Source organism: Acomys russatus, chromosome 18 (assembly GCF_903995435.1).
Source record: "Acomys russatus chromosome 18, mAcoRus1.1, whole genome shotgun sequence".
Classification (NCBI taxonomy): Eukaryota; Metazoa; Chordata; class Mammalia; order Rodentia; family Muridae; genus Acomys; species Acomys russatus.
The window spans coordinates 53,643,005-53,659,789 of NC_067154.1; the positions used below are offsets into that span (position 1 = coordinate 53,643,005).

The 16,785-nt window shown below is 35.0% G+C and overlaps 1 pseudogene; it reads left to right on the forward strand.

Annotated features, from left to right (window-relative positions):
• Positions 1-536: 536 nt before the first annotated feature.
• On the forward strand, positions 537-1,612 carry LOC127202406 (DNA-directed RNA polymerase II subunit GRINL1A-like; annotated as a pseudogene).
• Positions 1,613-16,785: the final 15,173 nt, after the last annotated feature.

The following is a 16,785-nucleotide window of genomic DNA, read 5'->3' on the forward strand; positions in this document are numbered from 1 at the left end:
ATATAAATGTTACATTCTTAGTGTTTTGGCTATTTGTATTTGACAGCCTTGAAGAAAACATCTTTCCTGTCTTGATGCTTCAAAAATTCTAAATGTAAATCAATCTCCATCACATCTTGTCATTATCAACTTAAAACATCTATCTAAACATAAAAACATCTTGACCCATTAACAACTAAGCTTCACTGTAACACTAAGCTACCTGGCCAAACTCTGCCAAGACAGGGTAATCAAGTCCTCAATAGTTCCTGCCTTGCAAATATGTCTGTCAGAGGTATTGAGCCAGAAGGCTGAAAAAGATGCTCCAACATGATAGAGAGGTCTGGGTGACTATTCAGGTAGCAAATTGTCTCTATCATCTTCTCATTTGGAAAGCTACTAACCTGCACTCCTGGCATACTCAGGTAATCAATTTTATTCCTTCTCAAGTCTCTGATAAATACATCTTTTTAAAAAATGAGTAGGGTGCTCTTCCGGGGAAATGGCGCCTCCCACTCGCGCGCCCAAGTTGACGCTGGCATTGGAGCCTGCCCACAATGTGCTCGCTACCCCGCGGCTTCAAGCCCCAGCTCCCGAGGACTTGGGGCGGCAGAGTTCGGCGGAGCTGCGGGAGAGGTTGAGGCGCCAGGAGATACTTTTGCGCAAGAAAATTCATTTGCAATTTGCCCTACAAAGGTAAAAAGATCTCAGACACCATCGCCAAACTGAAAGCTACCATTGCAGAACGTGAAGAGGTTGGAGAGAGAAGCGAACTGTTGAACCCTGTTAGTGTAGACTGAAAGCTAAGGCAAAAAGCAACTACAAGAGTTGATACTGACATAGACAAGGCCCAGTATTCTGACCTGATGCTTGATACTTTGTCATTAGTTCTTGAATGTTCTTGTGTAGATATTAAATCCTCTAAAGCAACCTCAGAAACCCCGGGACCTGCACATCTCACTCATGGAGGCAATGAGGAGACTTTGGAGGCTGGCTGGCCGGTAAGCACAGGCCCAGCTCCCAGCAGCAAAGCCAGGGCACCCTCGCCTGAAGTAAACCAACATCTTGCCCAGCGCCCTGTGTCAAGTCAAGCAGAAGATACTTCCGGCACCATTGACAGTCTGTTTACCACTAAATTGCAAAAGACCATAATCTCAGACCAGACTGAACCCTCAGAAGAAAACTCCAGGGCTCCAGAGCGAGACTCCTAAGAAGCTGCCTTACAGGGAAGTGCTAGAAATGTGAGCCAGGAACCCCCTCCTCATAAGTTTAAGACCAGTGTGTTACCCACACAACAGAGTGACTCACCAAGTCATTGTCAGAGCGGTCAGTCTCCTGCCTCCTCAGAAGAGCAGCGACGCAGGGCCAGGCAGCATCTTGATGACATCACAGCAGCGCGCCTCTTTCTGCTCCACCACCTGCCTGCACAGCTGCTCTCTATAGGAGAGTCGCTGGCCCAGCAGAAAGAGCAGAAGCAGAGTTACGAGGAGATGCAGGCAAAGCTCGCAGCACAGAAACTAGCCGAGAGAGACTGAATATTAAAATGCTGAGCTACAATCCGGAAGGGGAGTCTTCAGGGAGAGACCGAAAAGTGAGGGACGAAGACGATGCCCAGTCCTCGGATGAATGCTGAAGATGAGGGCAGGAGACCTTGAAAGCTGACTGTTGAGCTGTTACTGTCTCCTGTCAAACTTCCTAACAAGTATCAAGATCAGTGTCAGACTTCGCTGAGGGACAGCGTTTTTAAAGTTACACAAAAGTAGCTACAGAATAAGAGCCTGGTTTGTCAGTGAGAAAATGATCTTCACATACTTGAACAGTTGAATATTTGAACATTGTGTTTGACTGTATTGTATTACAGTTTGGCAGTATATTGTGGATTGGTCTGAGAGTTTAGTGTGCTAGAGCGCACTTTTTCTTTACGCTAACTGCTTTTTCCTTATTCTTACTCTTACCAAATAGCATTGCTTACATCCCTTCTAGTGAAATACTTTGTTACCCCAGGCACCTACAATGAACTAGGAAAACCTGGTTCCCTCTCTTAGATGAAGGGAACTGCCTAAAGCATGGTAGGCGTGGTTGCATGGAGTTCCTGAGGTGCGGGATGTGAAATGCTGTGTAAGACACGCAGAAATGTTACAGAAGGGTACATTTGCTGCTCCTGTCCTGGGGTGACCGCTGTCTTCCTGAGATGAGGATAATATGTCCTCTGAAGAGTGCTGGATAGGGGAGGGTCTGCGCTGGTTTGGTGAACTGCTCTTGGCTTCCAGTGGATGAGCTCCTTGCTGTCTTGGATGAGAGGTCCCTGTTCTGAACGCTTATGTGTGGTAAGGAAACTGGTGTTTTTCTAAGAGTTACAGTTGAATTGTCAGTATATTGCTTCTTTTCCTTTTTAAACTTTAAGAGGTGTTTATAGGCTGCGGAAACCTCAGTCTCATGTATATACACATTTATGTTGTTTAAAATGATTATATGAGATTGAACTCCTGTTCTACACTCCCCCCCTTTTCATTATTGCACTTGACTAGTTAAAAAAAGTAAAATAAAAATAAGTAAATAAATAAATAAAATAATTATATGATCATTTCCAGCAAAGATAACAATATATTATCAAAAAAGCCCTTTGTCTATTATGTGGAACTTGTAAAGGAGAAATAAAATACCAGTCAGAGCAACAACAACAACAACAACAACAACAACAACAAAAAAAAAAAAAAAAAAAAAAAAAAAAAGGAGAGAGAGAAGGAATACCAAAGAAAAATCCTTAAAACAAACCAAACAAAAAACTTCTGACTGTCCTAGGCCAGATAAAATCTTCATCGCCACAATGGCCACTGTTCCCAGCTCTCATTCAAATTGTTTTATAAACATTTAAACACTTTCACCTTTTTATCATTATTGTCTATTTTATTGCAAGCAAACTGAGAGAAAAGACAGCCAAACAACAGAATGTTTCTATTATATAAAGGATTAGAATTTTCAAAGTTAATGTGGATTTCATTTATTTAAAATTTTTGCAGACCAAGCTATAGGTTTGTCCAACCTCATACTTTTGACTCGTACATAAAAACAGCCTCTCATACCACCATGTACAGCTTTGTCCCCTTTGCATGCTATGCTCTGCCCTCTCTGACATCTGTGATAGTTTTACATACTCATTATTGTCTCCTTTCCACACGCTTTTCATTTTGACTACATTACGTTATAAAGATATCTTCATTTGAACTCCTCTCTTCCTGTTCTGTCTGCCTGCTTATCATTGTTATTGAGCTATTTACTCTTATATTTAATGTAACCAAACATTCAGCCCCTACCACTAATATTCACATATACTCTGTGAGAGAGTAAACACTAAAGTAATGAAAAATAAATCAGGTATATATAAATTTCTTATATAATTCTAACAATGTCTTTTGATAACGAACTCTATTACTTAAAAATTTTTAAAAGGAAGAGAAAAATAAATGTTTAGGTATATGTTTAAAAGTCTTTTGCTTCATGCTCCTAAATGAGCTAGTGCCTATATTTTATTTTATTCTTATTGAAAAGAAAGACTTCTCTCCTACTGTACAACCCGACCAGGCCACAGTTTGTAATCACTCCCCACTGCCCAACAAAACCCTCACTCACCTCTTCCCCTGATTCAACCCCCACCCTGTTTCTTCTTCTTTAGAAAAGAGCAGGTCTCCGGGAGATGACAATTTACAGGACAAAACATGATATAATAAGATCTGAGACTCTTTTCCTCCCACTGAGTTGGCTTTTATTAGTTTCATGAAAAAAATTCTGTTAAAATAACTCAGCGAATAAATGAGCTTAGATAGCAAGAACAAATAACAAATACATTTTTACTTTGAATATTTTCTAAGACAAATATAGCATTTGTATCAGACCTACTTTTGGGTAACTGAGCGGCATCTGTAACTTTGTCACTAATAAAAAACATGATGGGCATAGCTTGAGCTTGTCAGTAGTTAGAAGTTCTGGTACTTAATAAGTCTTATCTTGTGTGTCATTTTTCTTGACATGAAAATAATTTCTCAATGTTGATTCTCAAATTCTATGATGATGAGTAAGGTCTGTGCTTACCATTACTATTGTTTAGACATCAGTGAAAGTCAATCTAATTCAACATTCCATTCACCATTTTTAATATGAATCATAGATATCCTTGAATTTATTAATTGTGGGTTAATATTGGCAAATAGTGACTCGAGGATCATGACATTTTATCAAAAATAATAAGTGGCCTTTCCAACCTGTATCATTATACCAATGGTCCTTTGCCTACACCTAAGTTGGTGTTTCTCAGCTGTAGACATAAAAGAGCCCTTTAATTCATTTCTTCATAGACATCTTAATTTTCAGCTTACTACATTACCCTAAGATAATTTTAATAAGTAACCATTATTGGGCATGTACGACATGCTGTTTACTGAGCCAAGTGTTGATATGGATTATGTTATTTACTTCTGACAACATAGTTAAGGTATATAATTTCCTTTTCAAATTAAATATGAGGAATAAATAATCAGATAAAGCAAATCACTCAATGCTATAAGAAGAGAAGATATGAACGTTTGAAATTGTTCATGCAGCAAAGACATAAGATCTGAAGTCTTTGGCTGGATGATAAGCCCCACCTTGAGAAACACCTATTCTCTTTTGAGTTTTGCTTTAGTAAATATCCTATCATTGCAAAGGTTATATTGAGTTTTCTCAACTTTCAACCTTAATGGATACTGCAGAGATCTCTATATTTACATATTTACATAAAACGTGCTTCTATTTTGTGCTGCAATCTAAACATAATATTACATGAAATCAGGATAAATTTACATGCAGAATAATAAAGCTCATTAAGAAACATTTTTGAAATATTAAAATAAGAATAATATATCTGATTCTTAAGGAAAATAAAATGAAGCCTTGCTGAAGATTTTCAACTGCCCTTTCTGAAGCTTGCATCTTGATATAGAACAGAGGTAAAAATCAAGCTATAACAACAAAATTGTTTTGCCCTCAAAGATCACCTTTCCCTGTAGGTTTTCACTAAAGCTATTTCTTATTTTAAGTAGGCACCTAGCTCTGCTACTTCTACTTCTCCAGGGAAGAAAGATGCACCATCCTGATAAATTTAACATTCCTTATTCTGAGAATGTCTCCCAGGAGACACAACCACTAGCAGCATCAGATACCCAATCCTAGTAAACATCCTGTGAAATCAGCTATTATAGGAAAGCAAAGGATCAGCATAAGCTACTTCCTCTCCTCTAAAGCCTGTATTTGACTTCCAGCACTCCAGCCTCCTAAGGGCTGTGGAGGATTTATTTGCCAGTATAGATCAGTTTGCAAATGTTAATCGAGCCATTCATGATAAAACTTTTGATAGTTCTTGTTTACTTTGTTGTTGGCAAAACGTGACTTTTCAGGATCCTGCTGCAACTACCTGGGAACCATATGTAGGGATGGCCCTACATACTGAATCATCTCATTCAGAAAAGTCCCCCTCCCTTTTTAGAGACTCCCTTGGAAAAGACAGTCTGAAATTTTGTTATAAACAAAAAAATTATTAAGTATCAGAGTGCTTATAATTTACTTAAATAAAATATCGAATAAGGAAATTTACAATGTGAAGATGCTGCTCAAAGTAGGATGCAGGAACTCACTCATATCTGAACAACATGAGATAGTTGTGCTGATTCAGCACAGATGAAAATTGTTATCACTGAAAATGTCCAGAAACAGAGAGACTGAATTGCATTTCTTCTCCTTTCAAGGGATAACTGAAAGCAGTGAAATTTAGAAGGTATTAGGTAACTCTGTTTTTCTTTTTTCCATATTCACACATAATCACACATATATATGTATTTGCATATCCATATTTCTAATGAAAAATAGACTTGTCATAAGTCTCCATAAGAATCACAGAAAAGATTAGCAATGTTTCACTAACTACATAAATATCTATCCATGTCCCAAGTGAAGGATATTTTCAAACAGCCATTATCAGATGAGTATGTTAGGATTCTGCCTCAGTCTTCCTAACAACCTGTGATGTCATTGTCTACCTGCTCCTAGGCATAGCCCTACTCAGAATTATAAAAGGACAAACCCACCTACCTTTCTTTCTTTCTTGTTTCCCTCCTCTGCTTCTGTCTCCTGATTCTCACTCTGTCTTCCTATCTCCTCAGGCTCAATAAATAAACTTCTTAATATAATATCTGTTGTGTGGTGCATTTTTCATATTTTTATGTTATATTTCATATCTCATATTTCCTTGCTATTTTAAAAAGTGAAAGTTTCTCACTCTGCATGCAATATAAACATTTATATTATTTCTAGAGTTATTTCAGTATAATGACTCTCATTAATTCAAGAAGTTGACTATATTCATGATATCTAGTTAAAGTAGTGTCATTGATCAATCTCTACACTGTCAATTATCTGACACCATAAAATAAAATCTTTGCTCTAGACCAATGGTCATACCATTGAATTTTTGTGTGGATAAAGTTGTTACATACTTACTTAGTGTAATTATTTATTCTGCCAAAAATCTATAATCTGAGTGAGATTTTTTAAAAATTATATTAAAAATTCCATCACAATATAGAAAAACTATTATTTAATTTTAAGTATTGAAGATTTATAACTTTAAAGACACCACTATGATCTAAAACATAGATTAATGATACAGTAAGTTCATATTTTAAGTTAAACTCTAAAAATAATGTTTTATTTAAATATTTTTATTGGAGTATAGAAAGACAAAAACTTAACCTTCTGTAAAAATGTTTGGTTAAAAAATAGGTATCACCAGGTACTACAGATGAGACCAGATAGGCTGAGGTCAGATGTTAGGGGAGGAGGGCTCCTTTTTTTTGAGGACTAGGGGAAGGAGGGAGAAGGAATGAAGGAGGGAGGTGGTTTGGGAGTCGATGAGGAAGGGTGCTACAATTGGGGTGAGAAGAATTCAAACTGCAGAACAAGCAGTTATATTGCTAATCCCACTATATGGAAATAGCTCTGAGACTGATTGAGACATGAATGTCTAGGCATAGACAAGGCTTCTTCTTGGTTACCAAATCTCTGCAATTTATTTAGATAAGGTCTTCAAAACTTCAGAGACTTACAGAGTATGGCATTTAAAGAAGATTTTATTATTTTAAAGATTCTTTGACAACAACACAGGTTAATTCTTGGCAACACTCAGTCTACCTTAAAAAAGAAGATAAACATCAAAGAACCTCTTTAAAGAGATGGTTTCAAATGTGGCAAACTAGCCACTGGGCAAAATGTCTTTGTTTCTGCTACAGACAGAATTGTGCCTAAAAATGGGCAAGCTTGGATGCAGGCAGAGTCAATGGCCAAACTCTGCCAAGACAAGGTAGGCAAATCCTCAATAATAGTTCCTGCCTCACAAATATCTCTCCCGGATATATTGGGCCAGAAGTCTGAAGATGATGCTCCAACATTATAGAGAGTTTTGGGTGACTATTCAGACAGCAAACTGTCTCTGTCATTTTCTCATTTTGGAAGCTGTTAATCTGCACTTCTGGCTGACTCAGGTAATCAAGTTTATTCCTTCTTAAGTCTCTGATGATACTGAAGACCAAATTGTTTAGCTTTACAAGGAAGCTTAGATGTGTAGGAGTTAAGATGTTTTTAGGTCTAGATAGATGTTTTAAGTTTATAATGATGAAATATGATAGATATTTATTTACATTTGCTATTTGAGACTCACCAAGATAGGAAATATATTTTCTTCAAGGTTGCCAAATACAAATAGCCAAAACACTATGGATGTAACATTTACATAATTTCCCGATGGTTTCATGGTTCTTCTTGCTGTAGGCAGTTTATTATATATATGTGTGTAATAATATAAATTTATATGTAAATATTAATAAAAATTTTAAAAATGTCATTCATACTATTGAAGAAGTCTATACCAAAAAATGTAATAATGAACTAAAATTGCCTGACTACTACATCCTAGTATATACTAAGAAAAGTCTTTAATTTATTTGATAACATAGAATAATTACAATTAATTCATATACTGAATTACACATACACACACCACCACCACCACCACCACCACCACACGACAACCATAAAACAAGAATCAGCAAACATTCTTCATTGATATCTCTTAGTATCAACAGTCTCAATTGCCTAAAAGAGATGGACACACTTACAGAAAAGATGGAAAACAGGATCCATCATTCTGCTGCACCCAAGAAACTCATCTTAACATCTAAGATTGGCATTACCCCAGGGCAAAAGGATAGGAAAAGATATCCTAAGCTAATAGATTTAACATGCAACCTGATGTAGTCATTGTAACAACTGACAAGATAGACTTTAAAGCAAAACCAATCAGAAGAGATAGGGAAGGACACTAAATTATCATCAAAGGAAAAAATCCACCAAGTGGGCATTGCAATTGTTGATATGTATGCACAAATACAGAGTCACACAATTTCATAAAAAGAAATATTACACTAACTGATTGATAATGGGAGTTTTATTACCCAGTCTCAACAATAGGCACTTCACTTAGCCAAAAATACACAGCTAAATCCTAGAGCTAACCCATGTTATAAACCAAACAGACCTAACTTATTATCAGAACATATTTTCTAAAGCAAGTTTCAACTCATATAAGAAAATTGAAATAACACCCAGCATCAGAGCTGACCAAAACAGGTAAAGATCAACATAAGAAAAGCAAGCAAGCAAACAAACAAAACAAAAAGCGAACAAAAACCAGAAACAAAAGAAAGCTACAACATCAAGGAAACTGAACAGGTCAATGTAGAATAAAAAATAAACTAAAACAGAAATTAAGACATTAAAAACATTGTAGTACTTAATGGAAATGGATACACAAGATAACCCAAATAATTTTATTGGTATTTTAAATCAGGGCTTCTCTGTGTAGCCTTGGCTATCTGGACAGCTAATCTTTGAGTAAATCAGTAAGATTGAAAACCCATCTCTTAGATGAGCTAAAAAGCAGAGAGAGAATACCCATATTAACAAAATTTTAAAAATGAAAATGACAAAATAATAGGCCTTGAGGATATCCAAAAATCATAGGGATATTCTTTAAAAGCCTGCACTCCACCAAACTGCAAAATCAAAAAACATTGATAGTTTCTTGATACATATAACATACCAAGTTTAAATCATTATTGGGTAAGTAATTTACCTTGCCTATAACCTCTAGTGAAATAGAAGCAGTAATTAAAAATCCTCCAATCAAAAAATCCCAGGACAAGATTGGAAAAGAACAAAAGGGAATACAGGAAGATCCATCTAAAATTAAGGGTTATTTGATGCTTAGTATGGAAACCTAATACAGTAGAAGAATTCTAAATTACATACATGCTTCAAGGAGATCTAAACGAAATTGCCAAGTAATGGGGAAGGCAGAGTCCCAACTGCATATCACTTGTCACCAAATGAAGCTCTAAGTGCTGAAATTGTATAACGTCTAATTGAGTTGTTGGCCAAAGGGGTCTCATGGGAATCCCAAACCAACTTCGGCTATTGTAAGGACTATATAGGATGCTTTCCACAAACAGACAAAAAAACAAAACAAAACAACAACAACAAAAAAACACCATTACTGAAGAACATGTATACATTTCAGTGAAATGGAGAACTTGACCTGTGCCTAGAGACTTCACCTCTTCAGTTTTGGGTCTTTAGAACAGGAAGCTACTCTGTAGACTACTAAAAGGGAAATATAACGCCCAACCCAGCTGCAAACCTTTGATGTACAATACTGTCTTGCCTGCAAGGCATGCACTTGTAGTGCTGGCACAAAGCTTGTGGGAGTAATCAAGCAATATCTGCTTTGTTTTAAGAACCACTCACCCATATCCAACACTATATAGGTGACCAGGAACCAGATATTAGATAGCCCAGAAATGATGAGCCTACCAATGCTGTATGGCATAGGTTTCACTAGCATACTTCTACGGAAGACTATAGCTCTCTAAATTTAAAGAAAACATTGAAACCAGCCAATGTTGCCTATTTCACTGTTTTTACATTTAATTTCATATTTCCTACCACAAGCACAGAGCGTAAGTTTAGGAAATTAAACTTTATTTTTATAATCTGCCAGAAATTTCTTCTAGGAGTTGGAATTTGTGATAAAACCTATTATTCCATCTTGGCAGTAATTTTTCTATTTTATATATTTTGCCCACTGGCATATTCATTGCGCTAGTATGACATAGGCAATTTTAATCTATAATTATTCCTTGTTATTTAGTGCCCTTTAGACCCTTTCACCATTGTTTTCAGCAGTTCAATGTAGCTAATTCCCTCAAGAAACAGGATCTGTCTTCAATATTTTATTCTGTTTCTCTTCTGTTACTTCACATTTAGGATTGTTAAATAAAGTTGTAGCTACTGATCCTTTTCAGCAGCCTTTCAGGGCATAGCTGCACACTGGAACAATTCCTAGGCACTTGGAGCTGTAACCACAGTGTCTCTTACAGGAGAAAGAATGGCAATTATGCCTGGAAATTAAATTAGTATGAGTGATTTTTAGTTACATGATAGATAATTGAAGCAGCATTCTTGTCAAATCTTAAAAAGTACCTCACTGAAATATTTTTAAATGCTGTTGTTATAAAAGTTTTATTTTCTTATTTTATATTCCCATTAATAAAATCTTTCATCAACATTTACTTTTTCTTATTCCCTGGTTTAATAAGCTGCCTCATTTTAAAGTCAAATAAGATCATTTTGTATCCTAATCATAATGAATGACAATGGCATCAGAAAAATAAAAAACTATGATATGCTATTTCTTCTTAATCAAATTATAATTTACTAGACTCCTGAAACTGGATTTTGTGAGTGCCCACTCATTGCTCTATGGCTTGCAGTATAGGCTTACGTACAAGGTGTTTATTAAGATATCAACAAATAAAAATATAGGTCAATCAATTCAATTAGCAGAAAGTAGTCAATAAGAATTTTAAAAACATAACTTACTACAGGTGCTTAGGAATTTTCTACTGTGTTACAGTTCACTTCAAATATTGAAAGTTGTTGGGCTAGTACATTTTTTTCTCTAGCATTTTGTTTGCTCATATTTATCAGGTAATTTTAATATTTATTGTTCAAACTACACATTTCTGTAAAAGAAATGGATTCTTACAATAATCACACCATAGAATATGAATTGTCATCAAAAACTTCTGGCCAAACTAAATGCATCAATAACTTATAAATGTGAAGTTGCTCAAAGTCCTACAATATGTGTATCATCCTCAAGATAGATTAAGATAATCACTCACCAGGTTCTGTCATGAAGATGTAAAATAAGCCAGTTCAGCTCTTGTACATGGGTAAAGGAGAAAAAGTGCAAAGCCAGTAACATGAAGATAAAGACAGCAAAACACAACATAACAGGAGCTGCCAAATTGTTCCTAACTTCCTAGTGAGTATTGCTTGCTTCCTTTAGCTTGGTTCTTCAAATTTAATTGTGTTTTGAATTGAAAGAAATAACTTTACCTATTTATAGAGTACAGTGTAAATTTTAGGATTACAATTTCTTAGCCGAAAACATCATTCACAAAAGGAAAAGCAGAATAAAAGAAAACTTCTGAAAGAAGACATTTTTTAAACATGAGGACAAATCTATGAATGAATCCAAAATTGTTCAATAAAATTTCCTAAACTTGTTCTGTAAAGAATAACCATCATCAGGAGGGACATTATGCCTGAGAGGGTGACACTATAGTTCACATGAGAATGAGATGGTTAAAACTACTGATACCTTCTTACTCAGCACTCAATATTGGCTTCTGACACAGTCGGACCCAGATAGCAAGGACACAGTTTCTATATCAGCTTCACCTGTAGTTTCTGCCTGACAACCAAGGTATGTGCTATGCTCAACCACAGTCTTATGAACCAGTTCTGATGGGCAAACAGAAAGACATGAAGGAGCCTGGTTTGTTTTGGAAGCCTCTGGGATATTTGTGGCCAACAATCATAGGAGCTTTCTTTTTTTTTTAATAGCCCATGTCTGTAATACACCACTGTTCACCTAGGCAGACTACCATCATTGTATTGCGCCTATGTTTGACTCCAGTTACAAAGCCATAGGATTACACATAACTTTTCCAAACATTTTCCAATCACTCTCCATTTGAGTAAACACTTATACTTCTAATCCCATCCTATTTAAGCCAACATTGCATTGTCTCCTGATATTTAGTTTTGATCATCTTAATGCAAAGAAATAGATCAGTTTGTTACTTTACTATTTATTTGACATTACTGTCCTAAAATTGTTTAACATTCATTTGTTATTTGCAAACAACATGTATTTAAGTAAAAACACAGTTAAATTATTTATGTATTGCTTATTCTATTTTCTTGATTTACAAAGTCACAAAATAAGAACTCAATAGACTTAGAATCTCTTATATCCTGAAGGACAAACTAAGAACAGAGAATAATCTCGAACTATGTGATGCTTAAATACTAAGCATAAAATATTTAAGCCCTTTCATGTGGCCTCTTGCCCATGAATTCTCATTTTTAATATAGTTACATTTTAGTAACTATTTTTCTGTACCCCAGAGGATGAAAAATATGGCCTAAAATGTCTTGGTCGGAGAAATATTGAGTCATTTGATAACCAGTTCATAATTTGATCCATGGCTTGAATCAATGTCATGAATTCTTAATTCATCCCAGCAGAAATAAAGTTGGTATTAGGATAATTCTTATGGTATAAAGCACATCACTGCTGAAGAGATTTTTCAAACGCCACATCACTAAATCCATCAGAGTCACTTTTTTTTTACATGATGAGAACACTGCATTGAGAATTATTTCTTCTGTCAGCATTTTGTCTTTTATCACAGGAAAGGGTTATGTCAGATACATCCAACTCTAAAAATATAGCATGTCTTTACCCTCAGAAGGAAAGGATACAAAAAAAAAAATCAATAATATTTACAATCAGATATAAGTAACCAAGAAAAATATATTCTGTGGGGATTAAAATATAAAGGTTAAGGGTAATATGTCCCTCACATATCATGTCTTTTCATATTCTCTTAAAAACTCTAAGTCAATATAAAGATAAATACATTTAAGAGAGAGGAGACTTTCAGTAAACTTCATATAAATTCCTAGAAAGGAGTTTTTCTATATATATAAATTCTTATAATATAACAATCTCCCACATTATATCAGAATTTCAATAAGAGAGTTGTTATTGCTAAATAGAAAGGTCATTTACTCTACTTACATAAATTGTCTATGGAAAAATAAATATATATATCGGGTTTCCATAAATATTTGATTTTTAAAGACTTATTTTTTATTCATGACAAAATGCAACATTAGTAAAGTAATTTTAATTTAAAGTGACTCACTCTTCTGTAAGAAGAATCTTATGGGTAAAAGGAGGAAATTAGAATGTTAAATAATATATCTTATTTTATTAAACATTTTATATTTTAGATATACATTTATATTATAACACATATAAACAATAAACTACCTACAGAAAGAAGAACATGGCACAACCAGGAATTATATAAATGTTACATTATTAGTGTTTGGCTATTTGCAATTGACAGCCTCGAAGAAAATTTCTTTCCTATCTTGGTATGTCTAAAATCTGAATATAAATCAATATCTATCATATCTCAACATTATTGACCTAAACATCTATCTAGACCTAAAAATAACTTAACTCCTAAACAACAAAGCATAATTTTAAAACTAAACTATCTGGTTTTCAATCTCTTCAGAGACTTAAGGAATAAACTTGATTACCTGAGTACACTTAGAGTGCATGTTAGTAGCTTTCCAAATGAGATGACACAGATATGTTGCAACCTCAGTATTCACCCCAAATTCTCTATAATGTTGGAGCATCTTCTTCAGCCTTCTGTCCCAATACATCTGACAGACATATTTGTGAGGTGGGAACTATTGAGGACATGCTTACCTTGTCTTGGCAGAGTTTGGCCATTGACTCTTCCTGCATCCAAGCTTGCCCCTTTTTTAGACAAAATACTGTCTGTGTTACAAACAAGGACATTTTGCCCAGTGGCTTCTTTGACACATTTGAAGCAATCTCCATAAGGAGTTTCTTTGATATTCATCATCCTCTTAGAGATAGGCTGGGTATTGCCAGGAGTTAAGCTGTCTCACTGTCAGTGAATACTTAAAATAAAAACATTTTAAGGTTTTTGAAGACCTTGTCTAACTATTTTACCTTATCATTCTATAGATTCGTATCTATCTGTCATGCCTGGGTTGTATATTCTTGTGATAAAAATAGACGAGTAACTGTTATGACCATGATTTGATCAGCTAATAATTAACCTGTATAACTTATTTATCCTACACAGCCTGCATTAGCGCTTTCAAAGCACTGGAAGTAAACTTTGATTTATAATTGAGTTATATGGTACAATACTTCATATTAGGGTAGAAATATATCTAATATATGTGAAGAATAATAATGTTACATTTGAGTTCTATACCACTGTACCTAAAATTAAACATATTTTGCACCTATATATAAAATTCTATACCAGTGAACTAAAAATAACCTTTTGAGTGACAATTGAAGCATTAAGTTGAGGAGTAGATTAACTTATCTACTTTTTTTTCTATCTTCCATGTATATTTCTATATTCTCCTTTCTTTTCAACACCTATCTCGGAACCTAAAATGGAAGGTAAAGGGAAAGAAAGACATCCCTGAGTCTAACCTTGCTTTCTCTCTAAATAGACCAATAATAACTTATCACCAACTCCCCTTGACAATAACACTCTATAGCCCAAGACAGCAACCAAAATCCTACCCAACCCACCTTAGAGGAAACGGGGTGTCATTCTCTTCTGGCTATTTGGGACAAATAATACCTTTGTACAAGTCCAAATAAAATTGGGGGAAATGTCAAATAAGCTAGTAATAGCATTTGTAGTCCAGTTTCTAAATGTTGAGAAATTCCAGGCTTAATTGGAGTCCTGTGTGGGATAGTCTGAAATGCTGGACCAGTTGGGATTGGAAGTCTTCTTCCAAGCTGTCCTGGGAACTGTCCTGTTCTGCTGAGGAACAACAACTGAAGCACTTGGTGCTGGGAATCAGCAGCACTGGTATATTGGAGCTCTCGGTTTGGTCTTTAGGTCGCTATGCAGTCCTGGTTGTCCTGCTAATCAGAAGCATTGTGTGATTGACACCGCCATATTGGATCCCCCATAATATAACTTTTTAATTCAGGTATTTACATACTTAATTAGGATCAGAAAGGAGATCACATTCAATATTCAGCCATTAATAACAATTTAGTTACTGGACTGTGAATTCTTGTATCATGCCATACATGTAATTTGAGTTCAATAATTATTGTATATTAATACCAAATGAAAGCAATACAGAGATATGATGGTCAGTGGTTTTGAAGCTTGTGAAACAAAATTACTGGGAGAATTTTGATAAGGTATCATTGAGCAAAAGGTAATTTCAAAGGTGGTTCAGTGGTCTTGCAAGAATAGTCCTGATATTTTAAAAGACCTTGAATGATTCTAACTTCCATGCTCTGGTATGGCCCACCATTTAGAAATCTGGAATTTGAAAGAATATTAACCTGTGCTTTCTTTTCAAATATGGTTTTTCTATACCAAAATCAAATATGCACTTTAAGACAAATTTTCTTGACAAAAATGGCAATTATGTGGTAAATAAAATTTTTAACTGCTAAGAAATATCTATAAACCTCTTCTTTGTCAGCTTCCTCCCAAACTAATCTTCTCCACACTCTCATAGGAAATTTGAATGTTAATGTGATATCTGTCATCTGTATCTCTCTGTCCTCAAACCCAAATTCTTTCACAGTCTTTTCCCTATGTGTAGATTAGCCAAATAATTAATTAGCACTATCATACAGTTCAAATTTGCCAGTACCACATAAGACACAAAGAATCATAATGAAATCACATGCTGATGAAGTGGAAACATACACTTTTAGACTTGGAGGAATGTACCTTTCCAATCACTCCAAAGAATGGCCATCATGTCAAGCCAAAGAAGATATGAGTTAATAAAGCATGAGATTGTAAGGCTGTCTCCTTAGCTATTCATTGTTTATGCTCTGTGATGAGCTGTGAAGCTATATTCACTTTAACTGGGAAAACAGGTCTCAGTGGACTATGAAGACAGAACTCTTTGATGTTATTGCTCTTAAGGATCATCAGAAGAAGCTTCCAAGATGGAACAAGGTCTTTTCTAGGAAGTAAAAGAAGCAAATGAAGTGATCTGTCTGTTTTTTCTCTGGTCCTCTGAAAATTACAATAACAAACATCTCTGTACATTATTCAGTAAGTAGCCTTCATTGGTAAGAGCAGGTTATATACTGTTGTCTTCTGAAAGCAATTTCATCAAACTCATCTCCCCCCAAAAACCAATAATTCTTTTGTACAGCACCACATCTCTTGAGGAGACAAAGTACTAAGAAAAAAATTTAAAAGGCACCTAAACACCATTGTAAAACAAAAATGTTGGTTATTAAATGTGTTCCAAAGTACAAATTTCTTTGAACATAAAAAATAAACACTAAAATGTAATTGTGTTGACTTCAGAATAGAATTTAATGCATTCTCTCTATTATATGTGTAGTTCAACAACACATTGTATGACATGTATTCCAAGTAACCAGGACACTTCATTTCTACATGGAGTCTCATAGATACAATGATTGATCGAATCTCATACCCCTTTTTCTTTACTGTTACTGAA